This window comes from Scyliorhinus torazame, chromosome 19 (assembly GCF_047496885.1).
Source record: "Scyliorhinus torazame isolate Kashiwa2021f chromosome 19, sScyTor2.1, whole genome shotgun sequence".
Classification (NCBI taxonomy): domain Eukaryota; kingdom Metazoa; phylum Chordata; class Chondrichthyes; order Carcharhiniformes; family Scyliorhinidae; genus Scyliorhinus; species Scyliorhinus torazame.
The window spans coordinates 119,278,514-119,304,629 of NC_092725.1; the positions used below are offsets into that span (position 1 = coordinate 119,278,514).

General features: G+C 44.1%; 1 long non-coding RNA gene across 1 annotated transcript in view; it reads left to right on the forward strand.

Annotated features, from left to right (window-relative positions):
- LOC140395938 (uncharacterized) overlaps positions 1-16,087 on the forward strand; it is a 152,439-nt gene extending 136,352 nt beyond the window's left edge. The window contains exons 2-3 of the long non-coding RNA XR_011936408.1: positions 7,545-7,617; positions 15,989-16,087. This is a non-coding gene — a long non-coding RNA (uncharacterized lncRNA). The remainder of the gene's footprint in view (positions 1-7,544; positions 7,618-15,988) is intronic.
- The last annotated feature ends 10,029 nt before the right edge of the window (positions 16,088-26,116 follow it).

Genomic DNA, 26,116 nt, shown 5'->3' on the forward strand with positions numbered 1-26,116 from the left:
AGGTAACAAGAATTCGGGCAATGACCTTCCCAGCGATGGAGAATAGGGAGATTCCTCGATAGTTCCCACAGTCCATTTTATCTCCTTTCTTGAAAATGATGGCATCTTGAGGTTGGCGGGGATTTCTTCTCTGTCCCAGATTTTCAGGAACGGTTGATGGAGAAAACAGGTGATCTCTTTTCCAAGTCTGAAAATGGCTGCCGGAATTCCATCCACTCCCCGGACATTTCCATTTTTCATGTGTTTCATGGTGGCTTCTTCTTTATCCACGCTTGTTGGCAGTCCAAGATCACCTTTGGTGGGGAGTTGGCTCTGTTTATATCAAAATTCTCTCCATCGAAGGCTGATGTTTTCTCCGTCTCTTAAAAGGGCTCATCCTTACTCTGCACTGGTATGAGGCATAAGGTGTTGGCTCCATGGTTTGCCTTGTTAGCATTGAAGAAGCCCCGGGTGTCGTACTTGCTGGCGAGAAGTTACAGCTCTTTAGCTTTCTCAGTCCATTATTGGTTCTTGATTTCCCTCGTTCTAGTATCAGGGGAGCTGATACGAGGGGGAGAAAGGGTGGCGTGGCCACCACTCTGCTACTTTTAGAGAATTGGACGAGTTGACAATATTGATCTTTGGGGACGTAGGTCGTTCTGATTTGCTTTTTTGTTCGCTTTTGGAAATTTCCATTTTATCTTGAACACAGGCACTGACAACAGCGTTAACCATGGTACAAATCAATATTAATTTCCATTGTTTCCAGACGTTTTTGAACTGTAAGTCAATCTTCAGTACACATGGTGTACATTTTCGATCTTGATTTTGAGAAATATTTGGGAAACATTCTGCTTCTTCCGGTAAAAAAAAATTATTAATTATTTACTGGGCACAAATTAAATCTGCCCCTGAGGCAGGTTAAGAGGCCCGGGGCCCATATAATCAGCCGGGAAGATGATAAGTGGTGTAGACCTCATCACATTCCGGACTTCCCGAATTAAATCCAGGGTAAAAAGGATCAAAAAACGTCTTCCCACCCAGAGCCAATTGAAGTGCTTAGGTGCCCACTTAAGGTACTCGACTAAGGACGAAGACTCCCGTCTGCCCTAAATACTAATCACCGTCACTGGTGGTTCTCTAACTGGACTAGGAGATGCTGCCTTACCTCCTTTCACTCAAGGTTCCAGCGACCATCTTGTAGCCTGAGACTAGTGCAGTACCTTCAGTGACCACCAATCCCAGTGGCGATGCCAGTACTCGAGAGCTGATAGCCTCTGATTGGCGAACTGCTCTCAAAGGCAGCATATCCAACCTGAAGAAAGTGAGGACCCCCAATGCCATCCAGGTAAATGTCTGATTGGGCTTGGGGGCCTCGGAATGACTGTGGTGGGGTTGCCACCGGTTCTCCAGCCAGTGGTGGACTCACTGCCGTGAGCATTACATTCCACCCACCATTTGTTTGTCATGTGAAAAATGTGAGCCTCTAATCCATGCAGCAAAATTCCCTTGGCCCTCCACTTGACTCACACCTTAAAAATCCAACTGGAGTCCAGGAGGTGTGTTGGGCCTCGAGGTTTATTACTTGATGATGGTAGGAATGCAATGGCTGAACTGGAGAGATGAGGCAACAGGCTGGAGTTCCCTCGATCAGGAGTTTCCACTATCCTGGTCCCGATGGAAACAGTGTATATCTGGAGGCTGGAAGAATCTCCAGTAATATGAGGAGGGCACAAATGCGGCCCCAAAAGCAGATTGCCCTTCGAAGGAGTTCTACATTCATTCAGCAACTCATTTTTTTAATAGCCCTGTTGGTAAAAAAGCCAAAGGAACCAGAGATGAGTGTGGCCCTCTCCAGCTGCTGGTCATGCTGGGATCAGAGTTTGGGCAATGTGAGGCAGGTTTGTGTCCTTTTACCTGTCCCCTGCAAATGAGGTGCCCTCTCATCCCAGTGGGGCAGTCTGTAACTGCCAGGATCATAGCCTGCAGACTTTTGTGTCTAATGTGTCTAACTTCACTAACATTCAAGGGCAGTACTGAGGGAGTGCTTCTAAATTGCCATCTTCCTGATGTGACGTTAAACTGTGGCCCTGTCAGTTGAACATAAAATATCCCATGACGTCAGTCTGAAGAACCGCAGGGTCTCCTTGATGTCGTGGCTAATATTTATCCATCAACCCCCATCAGTGAAACAGATTATCAGGCCGTCTTTTGTGACCTTCAGAGTAGAAATGAGCTATATCACAACAGTGACTACACTTCAAAAAGTACTTCATTGATTGTAAATTGCTTTGGGATGTCCTGAGGTCATGAAAGGTATTATTTATCTCCTTAATTATGCGTGTTCCCCAGAATAGTAAATGGAAATGACTGCTATTTCTGGAGCCAACTGGCTCGATGTCTGTGATATAGGCTTACCTGTGGATACATGAGCAACTATCCCCGATGCTCCTTCATCAGTGCCAAGATTAGCCCTTGCCTGAGTCACTGGTGCGTCTGTGCTGTCTGGGGTGTTGTGAAAGTTATTAATGGAAGCCCTAATGATCGCCGGAACTGCCAATCATTTCAGCATCATTTGGCTCCTACCTTTGCTCTGCAACCCGTTGTGCTGCTGCAGGGTTTTCCCTTCGTCTATCCATTTATCATTGCATGCAGTCTGGCTCTGTGACAGCTTGACTCCCCTTCGTGATGGCTATTTCCAATTATTCCCCAATGAGCTTCATCCGCATTGCTGAAGTGGCCACTGGGGTTGTCAAGTGATCAGCTCCATCATTGAAAACAGCCTATCAAACTACCTCTGAATTACCACAGGCTAGGAATCAAGAAACCTATCCACACAATTGGAGTTGCTAAATTCTTATTTGGGTAAGTTGGAGCACTGTAAACTGCATCAATCGCTCCATCATTCTTTAATCTGTGAATCAACTGCACCTATTAATGTTGTGAGATGTTTTCTTCTGCCTTGGATTCTAGGCATGGCTCTTTTGTCTTAAACAGACTTTAGACATACTCGGGTATCTTTTTCACACCTGTTTGTTAGTACGACATTGAAGTAGGTTACAGAGTCGGCACACAGCTCTTAGGCATGATTCCAACCTCTCTCTCAAGACTCTAACACATGACTAATTGGTGTCAGTGGTATATCATCATCCACATCTTATAGTAACATATCCTATCTGTTAACCCTTTATATTACATAATAATAATCTTTATTGTCACAAGTAGGCTTACGTTAACACTGCAATGAAGTTACTGTGAAAAGCCCCAGTCGCCACATTCCGGCGCCTGTTCGGGTACATGAAGGGAGAAATCAGAATGTCCAATTCACCTAACAAGCAAGTCTTTCGGGACTTGTGGGAGGAAACCGGAGCATCGGAGGAAATCCACGCAGACACGGGGAGAACGTGCAGACTCCGCACAGACAGTGACCCAAGCCGGGAATCAAACCTGTGACCCTGGTGCTGTTATGGAACAGTGCTAACCACTGTGCTACCGTGCCGCCCAATGTCAATTTGAGCAGAGGGGAGGACCCGGGTTCGATCCCAGCCCCGGGTCACTGTCTGTGTGGAGTTTGCACATTCTCCCCGTGTCTGCGTGCGTCTCAACTCCACATCCCCAAAATGTGCAGGGTAGGCGGATTGGCCCTGCCAAATTGCCCTTTAATTGGAATTTATTTTTAAAAAGAATATGGCAGCAGGCGTCCAATTTCACCGCCTGCCCACCTCCCCATATTATGTGGGTGTGCCCTAGGGTGGGTGGGAAGGTGGTGTGGTTGGCACCCACCCTATTTTACGCACCACCCGGGTGATAATATCCGGTGGCACGGAGTGGGGAGGGCAGGAGTCTGTACATAACAGGCAACTCATAATTTCATGTTGGTGTTAAAAAGTAAAATAGTATACTTGGGGGACATGAGTAAAGTGTAAGACGTCATTCTTCATGAAGAACAGGAGGTAAAGTGGGCAATACATTATATTCAGCGGAATGAATTTTGCTCAGCCACTTAAAAACATGGCTGATTCTTCTAAAAAGAAGCCAAAGGCGGCATATGGTACATCTAACAATGGGAAAGATTAATCATTCTCCAGATCAATCTCCAAGAGATCACTCGAATCTGCAAGAGATTCTCTCTCATCACGCTCAAGGAAGACCCAATTCAGGTCCAGCAGTTCTTTGTTGGGATGGTCACCATTGCTGCAGTGTCTTCTGTATCCACCACCTCTCGCATTATTTCATGATTAACGTATGTATCAACCTCAAGTCTCGTGGATGGTGTCTCTGTGGAAGAAAGGATCTTACTGTTGAATGTAAAACCTCTTCAACTTATGAAGGCTGATTTTCCAGTATTTCTGAACAAAAGGATGAAAGTTGTTGCAGGAAAGGCAATGCGTTGTCCAAATGGTAGACACCAGCTGCTTTGTCTAGGATTCTTAAAGTCTGCAAAATCAGTCAACGAGTTATGATTATGTCGAACATAGAGAGAATCAATGATCTGTCACCTCTGGTTATTAAGAGGAGAAAATATCCTGCCTTATATTGGAACATCAATGCCACCTGAAACTTGTAACTTAGCGTCTGATTCTGATGGATAAAAGGTCATCGGCTGAAGCCAGTCGTACGTCATCTGCTAATATGTTAACAGCCGCTCCAATATCAATTTTAAAGGCAATATTGAAGACTTGAACTTGGACTGTGACTGATTAGTCGGCTGGATGAAGACAATCTACTTCCCCACGAGACTCTGTAGATCTCTCTTGTTATTGAATTCAATTTTCCGGAAGGAATTTGTTTTACAAATACTTACTGGTCTTCGACTTTGATTAAAATTGCTGGATTTTCAGAAATGTCCAGTTTTGCCACACTGGAAGCACTCTGCATCCCCCCACCCCCCTCACCAGACAATCTTGGTGTCTATTTGGGGCGGCACGGTAGCACAGTGTTGAGCACTTGTTTCACAGCTCCAGGGTCCCAGGTTCGATTCCCGGCTTGGGTTACTGTCTATGCGGAGTCTGCACATTCTCCCAATGGGTTTCCTCTGGGAGCTCCGGTTTCCTCCCACAGTCCAAAGATGTGCAGGTTAGGTGGATTGGCCATGCTAAATCGCCCTTAGTGTCCAAAAAGGTTCGTTGTGGTTAAGGGAATAGGGTGCTCTTTCCAAAAGCCGGTGCAGGCTCGATGGGCCGAATGGCCTTCTTCTGCACTATATTGTATGATTCTATGATTCTGAGGTTTTTAGCACAATGAAAACATCTAAAAATGGCTACCACCATGAAGTTTCCTGCCCTTCTGGTTGGTTTGGCAGACTCTCATACGTGTGTAGACACTGCCCTTGACGGCCAACCCTATCCATGGAGTCATGTGAAACCTTGGAGTTGCCATGAATCGTAGCCCAATTAGATGTTTGAAGCTCACATACTGGGCAGCTTGGTCAAATGTAACCTCAATGGCCTGCTGAATGTCAGAGTTTTCATCCTAGAGACTCACAACTCTGCGATCACTGATCAGGTCGTTCGTCAGCGCCCCCTTCAAGAACTCGCTAGGTGATATAGGTGTGTTAAGAATAATTTAATCGATTCCCAGGTCATTGCAAGTGTTGGTTAAAGCTTGCACGTTCAATTACTAAATTGTCCTTTGAGTTAAAATAGGCGCCCAAGGCTTCAATAATAGAATGAAACGCCACAATGGACTCCTGCACGCCTTGCCTCAGGAGAATGTTGTCTGCTACTGCACCTAATGCATAAACAAAGGAACTGACTTGAAGCTTTGGATCTTTCTCGTGAAGATATGATGTTGCTAGGTACCGGAAAAAATTAAGTTTTCCATAACTCCCATTGCTGGCCCTCGTGAAAGTCAAATGGACATGGCAAAGCTGGAGTCAGCTCACTCATACAGACATTGTTAACTCTCTCCAGTGTGTCTCTTCTGGTGAAATTTTCCGAGCTGCTTTCGAAGGCTCACTCTGATGTTCCTTTGATAACACCAATGTTTTTTTATATCGATGTCTCCACTGCTGCCAGCATTTTATGAGTTGTGTTCTTCTGACTGGGACTCTGGGGGCAGGATTTATCACGCCGGCGGGATATTCCGGTCCCACCGCCGGCGCACTGGTTTCCCGCCGATGAGGGGTGCGGTCAACAGGAAATCCCATTGACAACGGCGGGACCAGAAATTCCTGCTGACGGGCCGCCTCCGCCGCTGAAAAACATGCAGCAGGTTTGTCGGTAAATCATGCCCTGGGTGTGGGACCTGGTTCTTCGACAGGCTTTCGACATACTCTTGTAACTGCTTAAAACTTGTTTTATTAGTCCTGCATCTAAATAAGTTACAGAGTACGCAAGTAACTCCCAGGCATGATTCTGACCTTTGTCTCTTGACAGCCCAACACGTGACACCCTGGTGTCAGTGGTACATCATCACCTACATCATATATGAGCATATCCCATCTGTTAACCCTTTAAACAACATTAGACTTTATATTGCAGCACTGTTATGACCCACAGGACCAGTAGTGCACATCACCAAGTTCCTCTTAACAACCTAGAGATACCTGTTTGCAGGAGCACAGGGGCAGCTTGTTTGAATCATAGAATCCCTACAGTGCAGAAGGAGGCCATTCAGCCCATCAAGTCTGCAGCAACCGTCTGCAAGAGCACCCTACTGTGGCCCAATCCCCCACCCGATCCCCGTAACCCCACTTGGGGAAATTTAGCATAGCCGATCCAACTAACCTGCACATCTTTGCCCTGTGGGAGGAAACCAGAGCACCCGGAGGAAACCCGCACAGACACGGGAAGAATGTGCAAACTCCACACAAACAGTCAGAATCGAACCTGCGACTCTGGCGCTGTGAGGCAGTAGTGCGAACCACTGTGCCACCGTGCTGCCCCTTGTTCTGATCGTACAAGCACAGTTATCAATTCATCGTCAGAGATTCTTCAACTGCGAGTGAAATTATAGCAACACCAGCTTGCTGAATGGAGAGTGGCGAATTTTAGTGAAATGCCTTTTCCCGTCCATAAAAGTAGGCAACACGACTGGGCATGTCACAGCAGTAATAGCAGTGGAATCAGCACAAATGGTTTCAGCCACATGAATTAATCTACATACCAGATATTCAAATGAACTTTGATGTATGCAACAATTCTTCTCACTTTAAGGACCTGGATTATGTTCCTTTCAAAGGTACCTCCAATGAAAGAGGGTTCAGATCCTTCAGCTAGATTTACATGGAAGCGTTAGAAGTTATGAGGCCTGTTGTTAGAGTAGGTATGGAGCCATCGGCTCCACTGGCAAATGGGTCGATAACCAGACGACACAGATATAAAATAATTGATAAAGAAATCCAGCGGCTGGGTTTTTTTTGCTTTAACTCACCAAATTATTATAATCCGGAGGTTGGCGGAGGGGGGAACCAATGATGCATCCGTGGTGGGGGCTCGTGGCCGTTAGGTTTCGGTGCTGATTGGGGTGCCCTTTACAATTTGTCCCCTGATCTCTATGGAGCTCGATCAGGACCCGTCCCGATGATGGCAGAAACAACGCTCACTCATTTTCTTTCTTTAAAGAGGCTGAGGATCTGGAGAGAAAACTGGTCTGTGCAACTGGAGAGCTACATGCCTGACACTCTGCCAAATTCTGGTAAGATTCTGCTCATAGAGCTTTACAGCACAGAGACCATTCGGCCCATCGCATCTGCGGAGGTTTGATATATATGATCATGCATTCTATGAATCTCAAAAGGCAGGTCATCTTTATTCAATTCAGAGTGCTTTCATGTTGGTCCTCCACCTGTATGTAAACAGTCTGCTCACTGAATTCTACCTTCTCCTTAATAGCCTGCTTGACATATTAATCTTCCAATCAGAATTCTCTTATTGTGGGAGATTCTTGCAATGCTGGAAAATCTCATTCAAGCTTTTCTATGAATACATTGGTTAAGGGAATTCACAGCCTCCTCTTCAACATTTCTATTTTCTCCTCTATCAAAGCAAACGCCGACATATGGGATGATGGCTTTCTTCGGGGATGTCTTTTCCTTTCACATTATCACAAGGGGCAATTCAAGTGTAACAATTCTTGTCTTAACATCAGCAACCTTTGAACCCATCCAATCTTCCCTCCTGTCCAAACGGTAGTGGTTAATGTCAAAATCAATTTTGGAAATTCATTGATTTCAGACAGACTTAGTCCATTTAGTTAATGCTCCTCCACATGTCTTTCAAGGACTTTTCCTTCAAAGTAAGAAACTTAAATTAATGTTGAGGAGAAGAGAGAGCTGAGGACAGAGTTGCATAAATCACTAGAAGTAGCAAGATATGTTGTTCAGGCGATAAGTGTAAGAAGATTGCGAGCATTCATTTCTAGAACACATAAGCAGGGAGATAGTGGTAAATTCATGGAGAACCTAGGCAAAATCATACATAGGGTACTGCTGTAGTTCTGGTCTCCTTACTGCAAAAGTAACATTACAGAGTTCAAGTCGAACATAGAACATACAGTGCAGAAGGAGGCCATTCGGCCCATCGAGTCTGCACCGACCCACTTTAAGCCCACCCTGACCCCATAACCCCTCCTAACCTTTTTGGACACTAAGGGCAATTTAGCATGGCCAATCCACCTAACCTGCACGTCTGTAGATGTAGAGCCGGAATTCTCCAGTGGTCGTCATTATCTTTTCCCGTTGGCAGCGCACCGCCGTCCACGGTTTTCCCGGCAGTGTGAGGTGACTTCAATCGAAATCCCATTGCCAAGCGGCAGGAAGAGAGAATCCCGCCACCAGCAATGGGTTGGATTTTCCAATGAACCAAAGTATTTGTACTGTTGTATCTGTCCAATTCAGATACATCAACCAGCTCTTGAATTAAAGTTTACCCAGGTGTCTTTATTTATGAGGAGAACAAAGTAGGACATAGATATAATGCAACACACTTTATTAAATATGGTTAACCCATAAATTACCCACTATACATATAAGAAACACCCAGAATTCGACTATACTTCCCGTAAAGGTGATTTGGTAAGCTGCAGATCCGATCCCGGAGTCCCTCTGGCTCCTCTTTGTAAAGGTGATTCTCGCTGGCTGTTCCTTCCTTCCTTCTGATCTGGTCACGGTCACCTCACACACCAAGCTTCGAGTCTTTGCTTCCAGTCTTTGCTTCCAGTCTTAGCTTCCAGTCCTTTCTCTCCAGATGTCTGGAAAATGCTTACCTTTTAATCCCCCTGTCGCCACCCACCTCCTTTCTCCACCTGCCCTTGGCCTTCGGCCAATGGAGTCTCAGGAGGCAGGGTCTCAGTGCCCAATGGTCCGGTTGATGACCTGTTGACAGGGCACCTGAGCCCGCCTTGGGAGGAGCGATGATTGCTTGATGGGTTATCGGGAACTGTGAACAATAGGCCAACGCATCTTAAGTAGGAGCGACTATCAGTTGATGGGATATCAGCAACTGTGGTTAATAGGCCAGTGAATTCAAGTAGAAATGATTACTTGATTGCTTCAGACAGACCCTGGCAGCTTGTCTTGAGCTCTGTATATTCGGATTCTGCAGGCTTCTGCAGACTGTGGTTTTTAAAGTGCCCAATTCTTTAATTTAAGATATCCAATTTAATCGGCCTTAAAACTAGGACTTGATTATTACTGCAGTCCGAATATATGTAACAGCAGAATGAAAACTATCACCTCTTAGAGTGTGTTTATATTGTGGTGGAGAAATTTCTCATCGGAAAAAATGGAGAGGTAAACATTTAGCTTTTAATGGACTGAAAATTAAATGGTCAAACTTCCTGGTGCATAGATCTCTGTGCAAAATTGTTTTTTGGAACAAAAGACTTTGACAGAATAATGGCTTGAACATCTCATTTTCGTTGTTGCCTTTAATTGGTTATTTTCAGATGAATACTTTGTTTTGTTCTCAAGGTGCGGTTTTATAATTCAATTAGAATTTCAGCTGGCCAGAGCTCTTCACGACAGGAATTGCTGCTATTTTAAACCTGAAAGTCTTTTTACCAGCTGACACTGGACCTTTTTGTGAGCTGGTTAAAACTAGCAAGTGGAAGGTAATGGTCCAGTTCATTCCATCTAAAACATAATAATCTCCAAATCCTCCAGGTTTAATGCACTCATCTAAAACATGAGGTTCCCTGGGTTTATTTGCTCCTGATATGTGGTTGTGCCTTTTAGCTGCCAAAGCCTTCAGATAATAATATAATAATAATCTTTATTATTGTCACAAGTAGGCTTACAATAACACTGCAATGAAGTTACTGTGAAAATCCCTTCGTCGCCACGTTCCGGCGCTTGTTTGGGTACACTGAGGGAGAATTCAGAATGCCCAATTCACCTAACAAGCATGTCTTTCAGGACCTTTGGAGGAATCCGGAGCACCCGGAGGAAACCCAAGTTGACAGATGAGAATGTGCACACTCCACACAGACAGAGACCCAAGCAGGAATTGAACCTGGAACCCTGGCGCTGTGAAGCAACAGTGCTAACCACTGTGCGACACTTTAAGCCTCTCTGCCTCGTTATTTCTCTTCCCTCCTTTAAGACCTTTCTTAAAACCTACCTCTACGATAAGCTTATGGTCACCTATCTTAACTTTCTTCTGGTCAAACAGCAGACAGAGTACAAACATGTAAGATGGATGGGGAGGGGCAGAGAGGGGGAGAGAGTGAGTAAGAGTGGACAGTTTCTCGGCAACGGGAAGTGTAGTGCCGTTCTGCTGACAGTGGGATTCTCTGCTCCCGCCGTTATCAATGGGAATTCCCAGGAGCGAGGGGACAGAAGCCCCCCACCAGGATAGTCACCTGGAATGTAAGGGGACTCAACGGCCCAGTGAAAAGATCCAGAGTTCTCACCCACCTAAGAAATATGAAGGCCGACATAGTCTCCCTCCAAGAGACATACCTGAGAGAGCAGGACCGACTGCGGGTAAGAAAGGGCTGGGTGAGACAAACCTACCATTCCTGCTATGGGATGAGGGCCAGGGGGTTGGCAATACTGATCAGCAATATTGACGATGTTTAGGGCGACAAAGACGGTTACGGACCCAGGGGGGACAGTACGTCATGGTCAGCGGGGCCCTGGATGGGGCATCGGTAGTACTAGTTAACGTGTACGCACCCAACTGGGACGACACAAGCTTCATCAAGAAGACCATGGCAGAAATCCCTGACATAGCGTCGCACCGACTAATTATGGGGGGGGACTTCAACTGTGTACAGGATCCAACGACTGACAGATCAATCCCCAAAACAGGGAAAACCTCAAGCATGGCAAGGGAACTCAGTCACTTTATGTAACAGATGGGAGTGGTGGACCCCTGGAGGTTCACCCACCCAGGGGAGAAGGAGTTCTCCTTCTTCTCCCCAGTACACAATGTAGACACCAGAATTGACTTCTTTGTGGTGGGGAAAACAGTGCTTCCGGGATAGACAAAGTGGAATACTCCGCAATTGTGATATCCAACCACGCTCCACACTACATGGACGTGAGGCTGGAGACGGGCAGGGCCCAACACCCCACATGGAGGTTGGACGGGCCCTGCCCGTCTCCAGCCTCACGTCCATGTAGTGTGGAGCGTGGTTGGATATCACAATTGCGGAGTATTCCACTTTGTCTATCCCGGAAGCACTGTTTTCCCCACCACAAAGAAGTCAATTCTGGTGTCTACATGCCCTACTAGCTGACAAGGCCTTCAACGAAAAGATATCGCGGGCCATTGCAGAGTACACAGAGAACAACCAGAATGGGGATGTCTCACCCTCCACGTTCTGGGAAGCGCTAAATGCCGTACTAAGAGGGGAAATCATCGCTTTCAAAGTGCAAAGAGATAGGGAGGAAAGGGCAGCTAGACAGCAGCTGGTCGACTCCATACTGGAGGTAGACCGTAAACACTCCGAGGGTCCGGCCGTAGAGCTCCTGGCGGAGAGGAAAAAGCTACAAAGGAACTTTGATCTGCTCTTCACCAGGAAAGCAGTGCACCAACTCCGCCAGGCACGTGGGACCCTGTACGAACATGGAGACAAAGCCAGCCGCCTGCTGGCACACCAACTGAGAAAGCAGGCAGCCACCAGAGAAATTGCACAGATCGGGGATACCAGAGGCAAATTAGAAACAGAACCAGAAAAGATCAACAAAACCTTAAAGGCCTTCTACCAAGGGCTGTCCACCTCAGAGCCCCCAAAGGGGGAGTCCGGGATGAAACGGTTCCTTGATGGACTGGACGTATCAGCCGTGGGGAAGGGCAGAATACGGAGCCTGGAAGCCCCACTAGCACTGGGAGCGATCATGGACAGCATTAGCTCCATGCAGGCGGGGAAGGCGCTGGGACCAGACGGGTTCTCGGCGGACTTCTACAAAACATTTGCGACAGCACTGGCCCCGCTCTTGCGGGAGATGTTCACAGACTCGCTAGCTAGGGGCACACTGCCACCCACGCTAGCACAGGCCTCAATCTCGCTGATACCGAAGAAAGATAAAGATCCGACGGAATGTGGGTCATACAGACCCATCTCGCTGAAAGCAGATGCCAAAATCCTAGCCAAAAGGTTAGAAGACTGTGTACCTGAGGTGGTCGCAGAGGACCAGACGGGCTTTGTCAAAGGTAGACAGCTTTCCTCGAACATCAGGTGCCTGCTGAACGTGATAATGACCCCCTCTGGGGAGAGAAAACCAGAGGTGATCATCTCCCTCGACGCAGAAAAGGCCTTCGACAGAGTCGAATGGAAATACCTCATAGAGGTACTGGAGCGGTTCTGGCTCGGAACAGGGTTCACCTCCTGGGTAAAACTCCGATACAACACTCCCATTGTGAGCATACGGACCAACAACACCAACTGCCGATACGTCTAGCTGCACAGGGGCACCAGACAAGGATGCCCACTGTCCCCGTTGCTGTTCGCTCTAGCGATCGAGCCACTAGCAATTGCGCTCAGAGCAGCAAAAAGTTGGGGGGGGGGGGGATCCGAAGGGGCGGCAGAGAGCACAGAGTCTCACTCTGTGCAGATGACCTGCTCCTCTACATTTCGGATCCACAGAGCAGCATGGACGGAATCATCGCGCTCCTGAAAGAGTTTGGCGCCTTCTCGGGCTACAAACTCAACATGAGCAAAAGTGAGACCTTCCCGGTACACCCACAAGTAGGTGGGGCAGCACTAACGGGACTGCCGTTTAAACAAGCCTGACACAAATTCCGCTACCTGGGGGTCCAAATAGCCCATGACTGGAAAGGGATCCAAAATTGGAACCTCACCAGTCTGACAGAGGAAGTTAAAAAGGACCTGCAAAGATGGAACACACTCCCACTCTCCCTCGCGGGGAGAGTCCAGACGATCAGGTACCTCTTCCTACTTAGATCCTTTCCAATCTTCATCCCCAAGGTCTTTTCCAAAGCACTACACAAACTAATCATGGTGTTCGTATGGTGGGAGGGGAAAGAATGCTAGGATCCCAAAGAAGGTCCTACAAAAAACAAAATCCAGTGGGGCGCTAGCCCTCCCAAACCTACAATTCTACCACAAGGCGGCAATGGCTGAGCGAATAAGAACGTAAGAACTAGGAGCAGGAGTAGGCCATCTGCCCCCTCGAGTCTGCTCCACCATTCAATGAGATCATGGCTGATCTTTTGTGGACTCAGCTCCACTTTCCGGCCCGAACACCATAACCCTTAATCCCTTTATTCTTCAAAAAACTATCTATCATTATCTGAAAAATATTTAATGAAGGAGCCTCAACTGCTTCACTGGGCAAGGAATTCCATAGATTCACAACCCTTTGGATGAAGAAGTTCCTCCTAAGGGGATGGATCAAGGAGCCAGAAGCCGAGTGGGTGCGTGCGGAAGAGTCCTCCTGCATGGGGACCACCCTCCGGGCCTTCGCCACGGCGGCAATCCATCCCCACCCAAAAAACACTCCAGCAGCCCGGTGGTGATAGCCACCCTCCAGTCCTGGAACCAACTACGGCAGCAATTTGGCCTGACCAAAATGTCGGACAAAGCTCCCATCTGCAACAACTATAGGTTCAGACCAGCACCGACTGATGCCACCTTCAAAAGGTGGGGACAGGGCGGAGGGACACTGACAGTCAGGGACCTATACACAAACGGCAGGATCGCAACACTGGACGAACTGACAGAGAATTTCCAGCTAGCCAGGGGGAATGAGCTAAGATATCTGCAACTCAAAAACCTCCTACGAAAGGAGACAAGGACGTACCCACAACCGCCATGATAGACATTACTGGAAGAGTTACTGGACGCATGCTAGATAAAGGAAACTGTAGCGACATGTGTGACCGACTGGTAGAAAGTGTCGACACAGTACTGGACGCACCAAGAAAGAAATGGGAGGAGGACCTGGGGATTGAAATAGGGTGGGGACTCTGGAGCGAAGCACTGCATAGGGTCAACTCCACGTGCGCAAGGCTCAGTCTGACGCAACTAAAAATGGTACATAGAGCCCAATTAACAAGAGTCCGTATGAGTAGGTTCTTCCCGGAGGTGGAGGATAGATGTGAACGGTGCCAAGTAGGCCCGGCCAACCACGCCCACATGTTCTGGTCTAGCCCCAGACTTGCGGGGTACTGGACAGCCTTCTTCGAGGCAATGGCCAAAGTGGTGGGGATGAGGGTGGAGCCATGCCCGAAAGTGGCGGTCTTCGGGGTATCAGACCAGCCAGATCTATTCCTGGGGTTGCCATTTCAGTGTAATTTCTGCTTCTCTTATTGCCTCTTGAAAACAAAAGAGTGTTAACTGGTTTGTCACATGATCCCCTCTCTCCATATGACCAGTGACCCAAATATGGTCGTGGTGGGTGGATTCTAGATGTATGGTTTCAACCTCTGTACTTTGTAGCTGGGTGAATTCCTTTCTCAGCTGGAGTCACTTGTCTGATTATGTTTGATGGTTAGTTCCCCACCCAGGTGAGTCTGGATGTCCTGCAAATTCCTCAGGATATGTGACTCATTCACATTCTTCTCAGAGTTTAGAAGGATTAGAGGGGAGCTGATCGAGGTATATGAAATACTAAAAGTGATTGATAAAGTAAACGTTGACCAAATGTTCCCCCTTGCAGGACAATCTAGAACAAAAGGTCACAAATATAGGTTGAGATATTTTAGAACTAGATGAGGAGGAATTGCTTCTTGCAGAGGGTGATAATTTGTGAAACTTGCTGCCCCATAATGCAGTGGAGTTTGAATCATTATGGTTTCAAGAAGGAGATAGATGTATTATTGATTTTTTAAAACGGGTTAAAGGGATATGGGGAACAGGTAGGGAGGTGGATTTGTGATCAGGAAGAGATCAGCCATGATCTGATTCAATGATGGAGCAGGCTTGAAGTGTTGATGTGCTTACTTCTGCTCCTAATTCCTCTGTTCCTATATTCCTATGTTTAGGTGATTATCTTTGATGGTTCCTGCAGGGAGACTGACTCCATTTTAATGACTTGGAACATGTAGGGTATGGCCATGCAATTTTTCTGCCACCTTAGAAACTGCTATTTCAAGACTCAGTCAGTCATTTTCAGCCAGTAAATAGGTGAAGTAATTCTTGATATAAAGCATGACTTAGCTCAGTTGGCTGGACAGCTGATATACGATGCAGAGCGAGACCAACAGTGTGGGTTCAATTCCCATATCGGCTGAGGTTATTCATAATAATAATAATGTAATAAGCGCTTATTGTCACAAGTTGGCTTCAATGATGTTACTGTGAAAAGCCCCGAGTCACCACATTCTGGCGCCTGTTTGGGGAGCCCGATGCGGGAATTTAACCTGCACTGCTGGCATTGTTCTGCTTGGGAAGCCAGCTATTTAGCCCAGTGTGCTAAACCAGCCAGAGCGTTCTCAACCTTGCCCCTTGCCTGAGGTGTGGTGACCCTCAGGCTAAATCACCACCAGCCGGCTTTCACCCTCCTCAAACAGGAAAGCAGCCTCTGGTCACCTGGGACTATGATGATTGTTATTTCACCTTTTGTGGTATACTTTGTGTTCTTTGTCTTTTCTTCCAGAATGATCTGATGTGTTGTTGACAAAGAATCCACCAATCAAAATAATGGGACAAAACTAATGTATTATAAGACTATTGATTAAATGAAGTTTGCACACTCTACTGAGCTACAGTTAATAATTAAGTAATATGGAATCTGTCTAGCAGTACTCAATAATCTAAATAGTCATTAACTACACTATGATCTAACATCGTATTAACTCTGTCTAATCTAATCTTCTCCTACTTGCTATCATCATGCTTTCTCCTTACACTATTACCCAGAATTCCCTCAGGGTCTGATTTATATACAGTGAAGTGATGGCGCCCTCTAGTGTTTGAATTACACAGAGATGTAATAATTAACCTTTCATTAATCTGACGATATACATATCATTACAACGACTTTATAACAGTATAATATATTTCACTTCGACTAACACAAGTTTTGGACATTTTTAGTTAATATATCACAACTACCCTTCAGGGGATGTAAAATGGTTTTCATGCTGGATCTATCGAGTGACATTTTACATAATTTTATAGTTCAATAATCTGACACATCCCTTTTTAATCACCTTTGAAAATGTCTGTAAATATCCTTTTCAGTCTTGTATTTCTAATGCTCTGTTTTGTACTCAATACAGTTAATGGTGATTAAGTTGAAGTTAGAACAAGCAGCCTATTGATGAATTTGGTCTCTTTGTACATTTTCCTTAGTGAGTTCTGATAGATATGAAGAACCGGAGAGTAACATATTCCTGGATTGCACATTATTGTAGAAATCATTCTTAAGTCACACTGATATCTCTATTTTTCCAATTTACTCAGTAAGCATCAATTTTCAAACATAGATGGGAATTTGAGTAAAATTATTAGGGGAGATTGGTAGTCTGTCACAAATTCATGTGGACAGTGGCACACAAATGCAGTAACATAATGGGTGAATGAATTCCAAACCCATCATGAAGATTTGCAAATTTGAATTGAAATATCTGGAAATAAAAATTGTATCTGAAAATGTGCAAGATTAATCCAAAATTCAACAAGTTTGTTTTGTCCATTTAAAGAAGCAAACCTACATATTTACCAGATCTGACCTATATTGTGACTCCAGCTCCAGATCACTTGATGGGGGCAAATTTCCTGGTCCCGCCCACCGCAGGAATCATCATGGGCGGGACTGGAAGATTTTGTGGATCAAGGTCCCTTGACCTCAGGCGGAAATCTCTGGACTTGTGGGCGGGCACGACCAGGAAATCCAGCCCAATGATTCCTAAATGTCTTCTGAATTGGCGTAACTTGCAACTCAGTTTTATTGATTTGATTTGATTTATTGTCACATGTATTAGTATACAGTGAAAAGTATTGTTTCTTGCATACTGTACAAACAATTCATACCGTACGTAAGGAAGGAAGGAGAGACTGTAGAATATAATGTTACAGTTATAGCAAGGTGTAGAGAAAGGATCAACTTAATACGAGGTAGGTCCATTCAAAAGTCTGATGGCAGTAGGGAAGAAGCTGTTCTTGAGTCGGTTGGTATGTGACCTAAAACTTTGGTATCTTTTTCCTGACGGAAGGAGGTGGAAGAGAGTGTGTCCGGGGTGCGTGGGGTCCTTAATTATGCTGGCTGCCTTTTTGAGGCAGCGGGAATTATAGACAGAGTCAATGGATGGGAGGCTGGTTTGCGTGATGGACTGGGCTACATTCACGACCTTTCATAGTTTCCTGCGGTCTTGGGTAGAGCAGGCTCCATACCAAGCTGTGATACAACCAGAAAGAATGCTTTCTATGGTGCATCTGTAGAAGTTGGTGAGGGTCGTAGCTGACATGCCAAATTTCCTCAATCTTCTGAGAAAGTAGAGTCGTTGGTGGACTTTCTTAACTATAGTGTCGGCATGGGGGGCCAGGACGTGACCTCAAACTTTGGTATCTTTTTCCTGACGGAAGGAGGTGGAAGACAGTATGTCCGGGGTTCGTGATCTGTACACCTACTCAGGGAGAAGAATCAGTCACATCTGCTCAGGGAAACTGGGGACAGGCAATAAATGTTGGTCTTTCCAGTGATTCCTACATCCTATATCCCAAGAATAAATGAAATGTATACATATTTGCTTCGATTTACATTTAAATTTTCATTCACTTTTTCCACGATGAAAGTGTTAACGAAAAGTGTATATGATTTTTTTTTTCATAGAGCATTGCTGGTCTCTGAAGTTCGTTTGAATTCCTTCTTTAATGTTGTTCACGTTCGCCTTGACAAAGCAAATGCCAGTCTGTCTCCTACGGGCTGGCTGGTAGGTAGTATTGACATACAAAACTAGAAAAGGTCAAACCTTTGACACTTTATTGCGAGTCATTTTTTTCTGACTGACTGAAGCTTAACATGCAACCCTGTATTCAATCTGAATCGATTTACTCTGTTCCATTCTTCAGATTTCTTTTTGGATCGCGTTTTACAAAAGTGAATTGTGTTCTAAACCAGTTTAAACTCATTAATAATAATCTCATGTTTTTATTCCCTGGAGTCCCATGTATTTCATTGTGTGTAATGCATCATCTCTGTGACAGCATCTTGAACTGGCTAGTATGATGTGACATTGTCTCATCTGATCGGGCGTCAAGGTTACAGTAATTTACAGAATGATCTTATTTTTAGTTATAGATGTGCAGACTTATTTGTTCTTGGCTTCTTATTTTCTGATTCCCCCTAACCTGCGAGCCATTTTTCTGTTTTAATTGGCAGTGTTTAGTCTTTTGAACATTTTAACTCCGCAGAACTCTCCTGTGGAAAGCATGCTTTCCCTGGCTGCCCTATGAAGCAGTGCTGAGAGCAGACTTGTGTACTAAGAGGTAATAGGACACAAATTGAATTAGGCCAGCGTCCCAGGAAATAAACCTTCGAGGCTCAACATCTGCCCACCTCCCACTGCCTGAGGTGTGCGTGCTGGCATTTTAGAAATCTGGATCACATCATTGTGTAATGGCCCAACTCACGGTTCTCGAACTAAAAACAAAAATCCAATCCCAAGAACTTTAGCTGCAGAATTCCAGAGCTGAGAACGCTGGCAACTTAAGTTGTAGTTACCAATGGGGTGGAACGATTGTGTACTAAGAGGTAATAGGACACAAGCAAGAAAACCCTTGAGAGGTGCAATTTCTCAAGTATATGACTGTCCTATTACTTACCCCATAGACCGCAGCAGAAATCAGCGACAATTTTTGAAGGGCGATATACTTAATAGATACAATCTTTTCTTCAAGGAAAACAATTTCACAGGAGACTGAAGTCGACTTCTCATAGGCTTTGAGTTTTTCTCTTTTAAGCCCTAATCCAAAAGACATTTTTCAGTTTATATATTATGGCCCACCAGCAATACTTTCTGGGACAATTACAGGGTAGAAATATTTACAGTACTGGGGTGGGGGAGGGATTAGAAAGTGTTCACATCAGGATTTCCAATTAATGCACTGTGCGTAGGCATTCCTGCTGGAACTTGCGGATTCAACCCTCATTACAAATTCATCATTAGCTCCAATTCACACAGCAAGCTGCCTCTGAGTGCTTGCGTGCTAGGACACAAGGTATAGAAACTAAAAGTGGACCAGGGGTCTCAAATTACATAAGGATGTAAACTAGGTTACGCAAGAACACAACAGAGTATTTTTCCCTTGCTTTCAAATCCCCGAAGCCTCATCCCTCGCTAGCTTTGCAATAACCTTCAGCAATACAACTCTCTGAGATATCTGTGCCCTTCCAATTCTGACCTCTTCGACAGCCCCAATTTTAATCGTTCCACCCCATTGGTAACTACAACTTCAGTTGCCAGCGTTCTCAGCTCTGGAATTCTGCAGCTAAAGTTCTTGGGTTTGGATTTTTGTTTTTAGTTCGAGAACCGTGAGTTGGGCCATTACACAATGATGTGATCCAGATTTCTAAAATGCCAGCACGCACACCTCAGGCAGTGGGAGGTGGGTCTAAGGCAGTGGGAGGTGGGCAGATGTTGAGCCTCGAAGGTTTATTTCCTGGGACGCTGGCCTAATTCAATATATCATTGTTAGGCCCTCCAGCCCTGAACCCCCAAATACTCACATGCCACATCCGTGACCCTGATGCATCCCCCAGGCCCCTACTCACTGTATCCATTAGGTACAGAACTTATGAACCATATGATGATATTGTCAAGCTTTTTAAATGCTCATTAAATAAAAAAACTATCAGCATTAACATTTCCATTGATTAAAATTCCTCCTCTTACATTCTCATAAAATTGTTATTCAAATGCAACCAGCAACAGTTCCATTAAAGAAAGTTTTCATCCTCTTAACAATTTTTAATCTTATCCAAGTTTACACTCGGACTTAGAAAACCCACTTCAAAGAATTCAAAGAAAGACATGTTATTTCACATCAATAAAACTATTAATCCAACAAAGCTAGCAGTCCCTTTTGTAATTGTCAGGTCTGAGCCCATTGGTCAGTATCGGAGATCAGCCATGAATTCATTATGAGTGGATCTGTCAACTGTATCAACAAAAGGAGACTGCACAGATGTCCAGACATCTATTTTGCTGGATGGCCTCATTGTGAATGCTTGGCTGAGCTCCAAGATTGACTAAAGGACTCAGCTGGTCGGAGGGTGTTTACACAGTTGCAAAGGGCACTGCCAGCTTTGTTTGATTGACAGTTTAATGGGCTTGAAACAACTAGAATTTTTTGCATTTCATTTTCAATACCTGTGTATTTATCTGGACAATCTTAAGACGTAGTAAGAGGGTTAAATGATTTTCCAATTGGACTCTCACTGGCTGTGGTTGTTTGAACAGAATTATGAGAATGTAAGAGGGAGAATTCTTTTAAAGGGAATGTTGAACGCCTATGTTATTATATGGTTCATTGGTTCTGTACCTAGTGGATACTGGAAGACTGCTTAAAAGGTTCAGCGGGTGTTAGAATATTAAATCAATGGAAAACTAAGACCACAGGCTCCACTACATTGCATTCATATCTGATCCTCCATATTGTAGGATGCAGAAGAGGTCTTTTCCGCTGGAGAAATTATTCTAATCCTTATACAGAGCTGGTCAATTGAATGGCCACATAACTTTAAAGAAATAGCCCTATGATCACTCACTGCATTGAAAAGATACCTAGGCCATTGAAAACCTTTATATTTTGATAGGTGAAGTTGGCAAAGGTTTTTGAATTTACCTGCCAAATGGTCCCGACTCTACAGCAGGCTTCCTCATGGTTCACAAACCGACATAGTTCAGGAACCTACCTGCCTTACAATATATTGAATTTGCAGCAGGTATTTAAATAACTGTCATGTGAGAGGACCTGAAAGGAATGGATGTTTAAGCAATGTACCTTTAAGAAATGCAGTGATGTCAGAGTGTGGGTGGAGCTGGATTTTAGCTCAGCCATTTTGCAGTTTAGTTTTAGTTTGAGAAGAAAGCTGAAAAGTGCCTGGCTGGTTTGCTGAGAGCTGCTGAAAAGGAGAAAGCCAGTTTGAGGAGAAAGCTGGAAGTGTTTGTGTGTTTTGCAAAGAGCTGCAAGAAGAAAAACACAGAACTGGTCTGGTGGTGTCTGAAAATCCAAAGACTATAAGTATATTGAGTGTAACCTCGTGTCTGTTGGTAAAGGTGAAGTCTTTCGGAGGTTTGAAGGAACATTTTGAGGGATTATTTATTGTTGTATTATTTTCGGGGTTACCTTTGAAGTAAGGGGTGTTGAGTGATCCAATGTTTATTTAAAAGGTTAACTTGAGTTCATGGAATAAACATTGTTTTGTGTTTAAAACCCCACGTGTCCATAATTGCAATACCACACCGTGTGCTTCAAAAGCAACAATACATTAAAGGGGGAGGTTGGTTGAACTCCATGATACATTTTGGGGGTCTGAAAACGCCTCTCCCATAACAATTGGGGGCTCAAGGGGGATAAAAGTCTATCTATTGGATTGGCTTTTGTGAACTTAAAGACAGTGAAGGATTGTTGCTTTTCCGGTGTGGTATTTTAGTTTAAGTGTGTTGTGGACAATGGCTCTTTCAGAGGCTCAGAAGTTTTTTGGGGTGGAAAATGTCACACGCAGTACCTTACGGACAGAGAGTAAAAGCAGACTGTTAGGTTTGGCAAAAACATTGCAGTTAACATGACCTGACAAAATGCGAAACGATGAGGTAATTATGGCGGTGGTTAAGCATTTAAAGTTGCCTGAGATAGAGTCTGACTCATTGGAAATGGGAAAAATTCAGTTGCAAATTAAACAATGGAACATGAGAAAGAATTAAAGCGGCTTGAAAGAGAGAGAGAGGAAAAAGAAAGAGAGAGAGAGAGAGGAAAAAGAAAAGGAGCGCGAAGAAAGGAGAGAAGAAAGAATAGCCCGAGCAGAACAAAAAGAAAAAGAAAGGGAGATACAGATCAGGGAAAAAGATAAAGAGAGGGAGTTTGAACTTCGGAAAATGGTCATGAAACATGACAGTCAATTAAAATTGGCAGACATAAAGGGAAACGTACAGTTGGATGATAGTGATGAGGATAGTGAGAAAGAACGTCATAGTCGAAGGCTTGGTGAGAATCTATTTAACTATGTCCAAGCATTGCCAAGGTTTGATGAGAAGGAAGTGGAAGCCTTTTTCATTTTATTTGAGAAGGTAGCTAAACAAATTAAATGGCTACAGGACATGTGGGTATTACTGATTCAAACAAAGCTGGTAGGTAGAACTAGTGAAGTGTTTGCATCACTACCGGAGGAGGTATCTGGAACGTATGAGGAGGTCAAGAAGTCCATCTTAGGTGAATATGAACTAGTGCCTGAAGCCTACAGACAAAGATTTAGAAATTTAAGGAAAGAATTTGGTCAAAATACATGGAGTTTGAAAGGCTCAAACAGAGTAATTTTGATAGGTGGATAAGGGCTTTGAAAATAGACCAAACGTATGAAATGAAATGAAAATTGCTTATTGTCACAAGTAGGCTTCAATGAAGTTACTGTGAAAAGCCCCTCGTCGCCACATTCCGGCGCCTGTTCGGGGACGCTGTTACGGGAATTGAACCGTGCTGCTGACCTGCCTTGATCTGCATTCAAAGCCAGCGATTTAGCCCTGTGCTAAACAGACCTCAGGGAAATTATACTTTTGGAGGAGTTAAAAAATTCAATTCCTGATGTAGTGAGAACTCATGTGGAAAAACAGAGGGTTAAAACTGCGAGATTAGCAGCAGAAATAGCAGATGATTATGAATTAGTTCATAAATCAAAGATTGCTTTCCGACATCAGTTTCAGCCGATGAGGGATAGAAACTGGGGACATGAGAAATACTCAAGTGGTAAAGGTAAAGGTGATCTGATGGGAGACAATAAAGAGAGTGTATCTCAGATTAAAAAAGAAATGGAGGAGGGTGGAAAAGAGATGAAAAGTTTCAAATGTTTTCACTGTAATAAACTAGGCCATGTAAAGTCACAGTGTTGGTGGTTGAAGAAAAGCACTGGGAAGGCTGATGTGGTAAAACAGGATAAGACAGTGGGATTTGTTAGAGTGGTAAAGGAAAGCCCAAGGGAAGCGAAGGAGGTGCAAACGATTGCACAGCCTGTTCAAGAAGTAATTGTTAAGAAGGTGCCAGAAGTCTTTCAAGAATTTACTTGTGTGGGTAAAGTTTACTCATGTGTATCAGGAGGAGCAGGTAAAGAAATCACAATTTTAAGAGATACAGGGGCTAGTCAATCTTTAATGGTAAGAGATGAGGAATTATGTCATTTGGGAAGAATTTTGCCAGAAAAGGTGGTGATATGTGGAATTCAGGGTAAGAGGAGTAGCGTCCCATTATATAAGGTAAGGTTGGAAAGTCCAGTGAAGAGTGGTGAAGTGGTAGTAGGAGTAATAGAGAAACTATCTTGTGCAGGAATACAGTTTATCTTGGGTAATGATATAGCTGGATCGCAGGTGGGAGTGATGCCTACTGTGGTTGATAAGCCAGTGGAAAATCAGCCAACTGAAAGGTTGAAGGACGAATATCCTGGGATTTTTCCGGATTGTGTAGTAACCCGGTCGCAAAGTCACAGGTTAAAGCAAGAGGAGAAATCAAATAGTGAAGATGAAGTTGAAGTGCAATTATCAGAAACAATTTTTGATCAGATGGTTGAAAAAGAACAAGAATAAGTGGAGGATGAGGCGGATATTTTTAGTTCAGGAAAATTGGCGAAGTTAGAACAGAAAGATGTAGAAATAAAACGGATATATCAGAAAGCATATACGGAAGAGGAATCTGAGAGTATACCAGAATGTTATTACCGTAAAAGTGATGTCTTCATGAGAAAATGGAGACCTGTACATATGCAGGTGAATGAAAAGTGGGCAGAAGTTCATCAAGTCGTATTGCCGGTAGGGTATAGAAAGGAGGTGTTGCGAGTTGCACATGAGGTACCAGTGGGAGGTCATTTGGGAATAAGCAAAACTCAAGCTAAAATCCAGAAACATTTTTATTGGCCTGGATTACATAAAGATGTAGTTAAATTTTGTCAATCATGTCACACATGTCAAGTGATAGGGAAACCTCAAGCAATGATAAAACCAGTGCCCTTAATACCCATTCCAGCATTTGAGGAACCTTTTACAAGGGTCCTAATCGATTGTGTAGGACCGCTTCCTAAAACAAAAAGTGGGAATCAATATCTTTTGACTATAATGGATGTGTCTATTAGGTTTCCAGAGGCCATTCGAGTACGTAATATTACAGCTAAACAGATTGTGGAGGAGTTACTTAAATTCTTTACTATATGGACTACCCACAGAAATTCAATCGGATCAAGGATCGAATTTTACTTCAAAGTTATTCAAAGAAGTTATGGATAGCTTAGGAATAAAACAATTTAAATCAACAGCATACCATCCAGAATCGCAGGGAGCGTTAGAAAGGTGGCATCAGACATTAAAGACAATGTTGAGGGTGTATTGTCAAGATTATCCAGAGGATTGAGATAAAGGAATTCCATTCGTATTGTTTGCAATTAGGGATGCACCTAATGAGTCAACCAAATTTAGTCCTTTTGAACTAATTTTTGGTCGTAAATCCAGATGACTGAATTTGACATACCTCAAATTAAATTGGAAAATGAGGATGTTCTTAAAAATTGGGATGAATTGTTCAGTTACCTTCCAGAGGAAAAACAAACTGACCTGAAAGAATCACATGGGCAAGTTTGTAGAGATAAATTGGGAAGTACTAAAATGGCTATACATGATGTAGATGTGGGAAATGCTGTTCCTATCAAACAACATCCATATAGATTTAATCCTTTAAAATTGGCACAGGTTAACAGAGAGATTGAGTATATGCTGAAGAATGGCATAATTGAAGTGGTTTGCAGCCAATGGAGCTCACCCATAGTGATGGTACCTAAGCCAGACGGTACCCAATGGTTGTGTGTGGACTATTGAAAGGTGAATGCAGTTAAAAGAACGGACTCTTACCCTATCCCACGTTTGAAGGATTGCATTGAGAAAGTGGGACAATCTGCTTTTATTTTCAACTTCCAGATGTGGAAAGAACATTTAAAACATCCTATGGAGTTCTTCGATCGACTTCAGGAGAGGGATTTGGTGATGAACCTAGCCGAAAGTGAATTTGGAAAAGCCCGAACCACTTTCCATGAGGAGTTTCCGATACCCTCAAGACGAAGGGAAATAATGCGATTTCTTAGCATGAGTGGATTTGATCGAACATTTCTGCAACGGTTTTGTGGCGTGATTGCTCCACTGATGGACTTGCTAAAGAAATGTCAAAAATTTCAATGGACAGCGGACTTTCAACAGGCATTGGACTGCCTGAAAGCTGTGATCACCGATGCTCATGTATTGGAGAATTGCAAGGAACTCTGTGATCAGATTGAACTGAAGTATCTAACTTTAAAGAGAATTGCCGAGGCTTAGAGGAATGGATGGATCGTGCAGAGACTTTTTTCAAAGAGACTGTCAATCGAGAAGGATTTTGGTTGGAGGAAGAAGAACAAAGAAAATGGACTATATTGTTATACCTGTTTGCGTGTGTTGTTTTTTTCAAAACAAAAAGGTATATTTACTGTGTACATTTCTTAGTGGATGGTGCAAAAGTGAAAAATGACACCATCTTGAAGTTGATGGTTTATTTT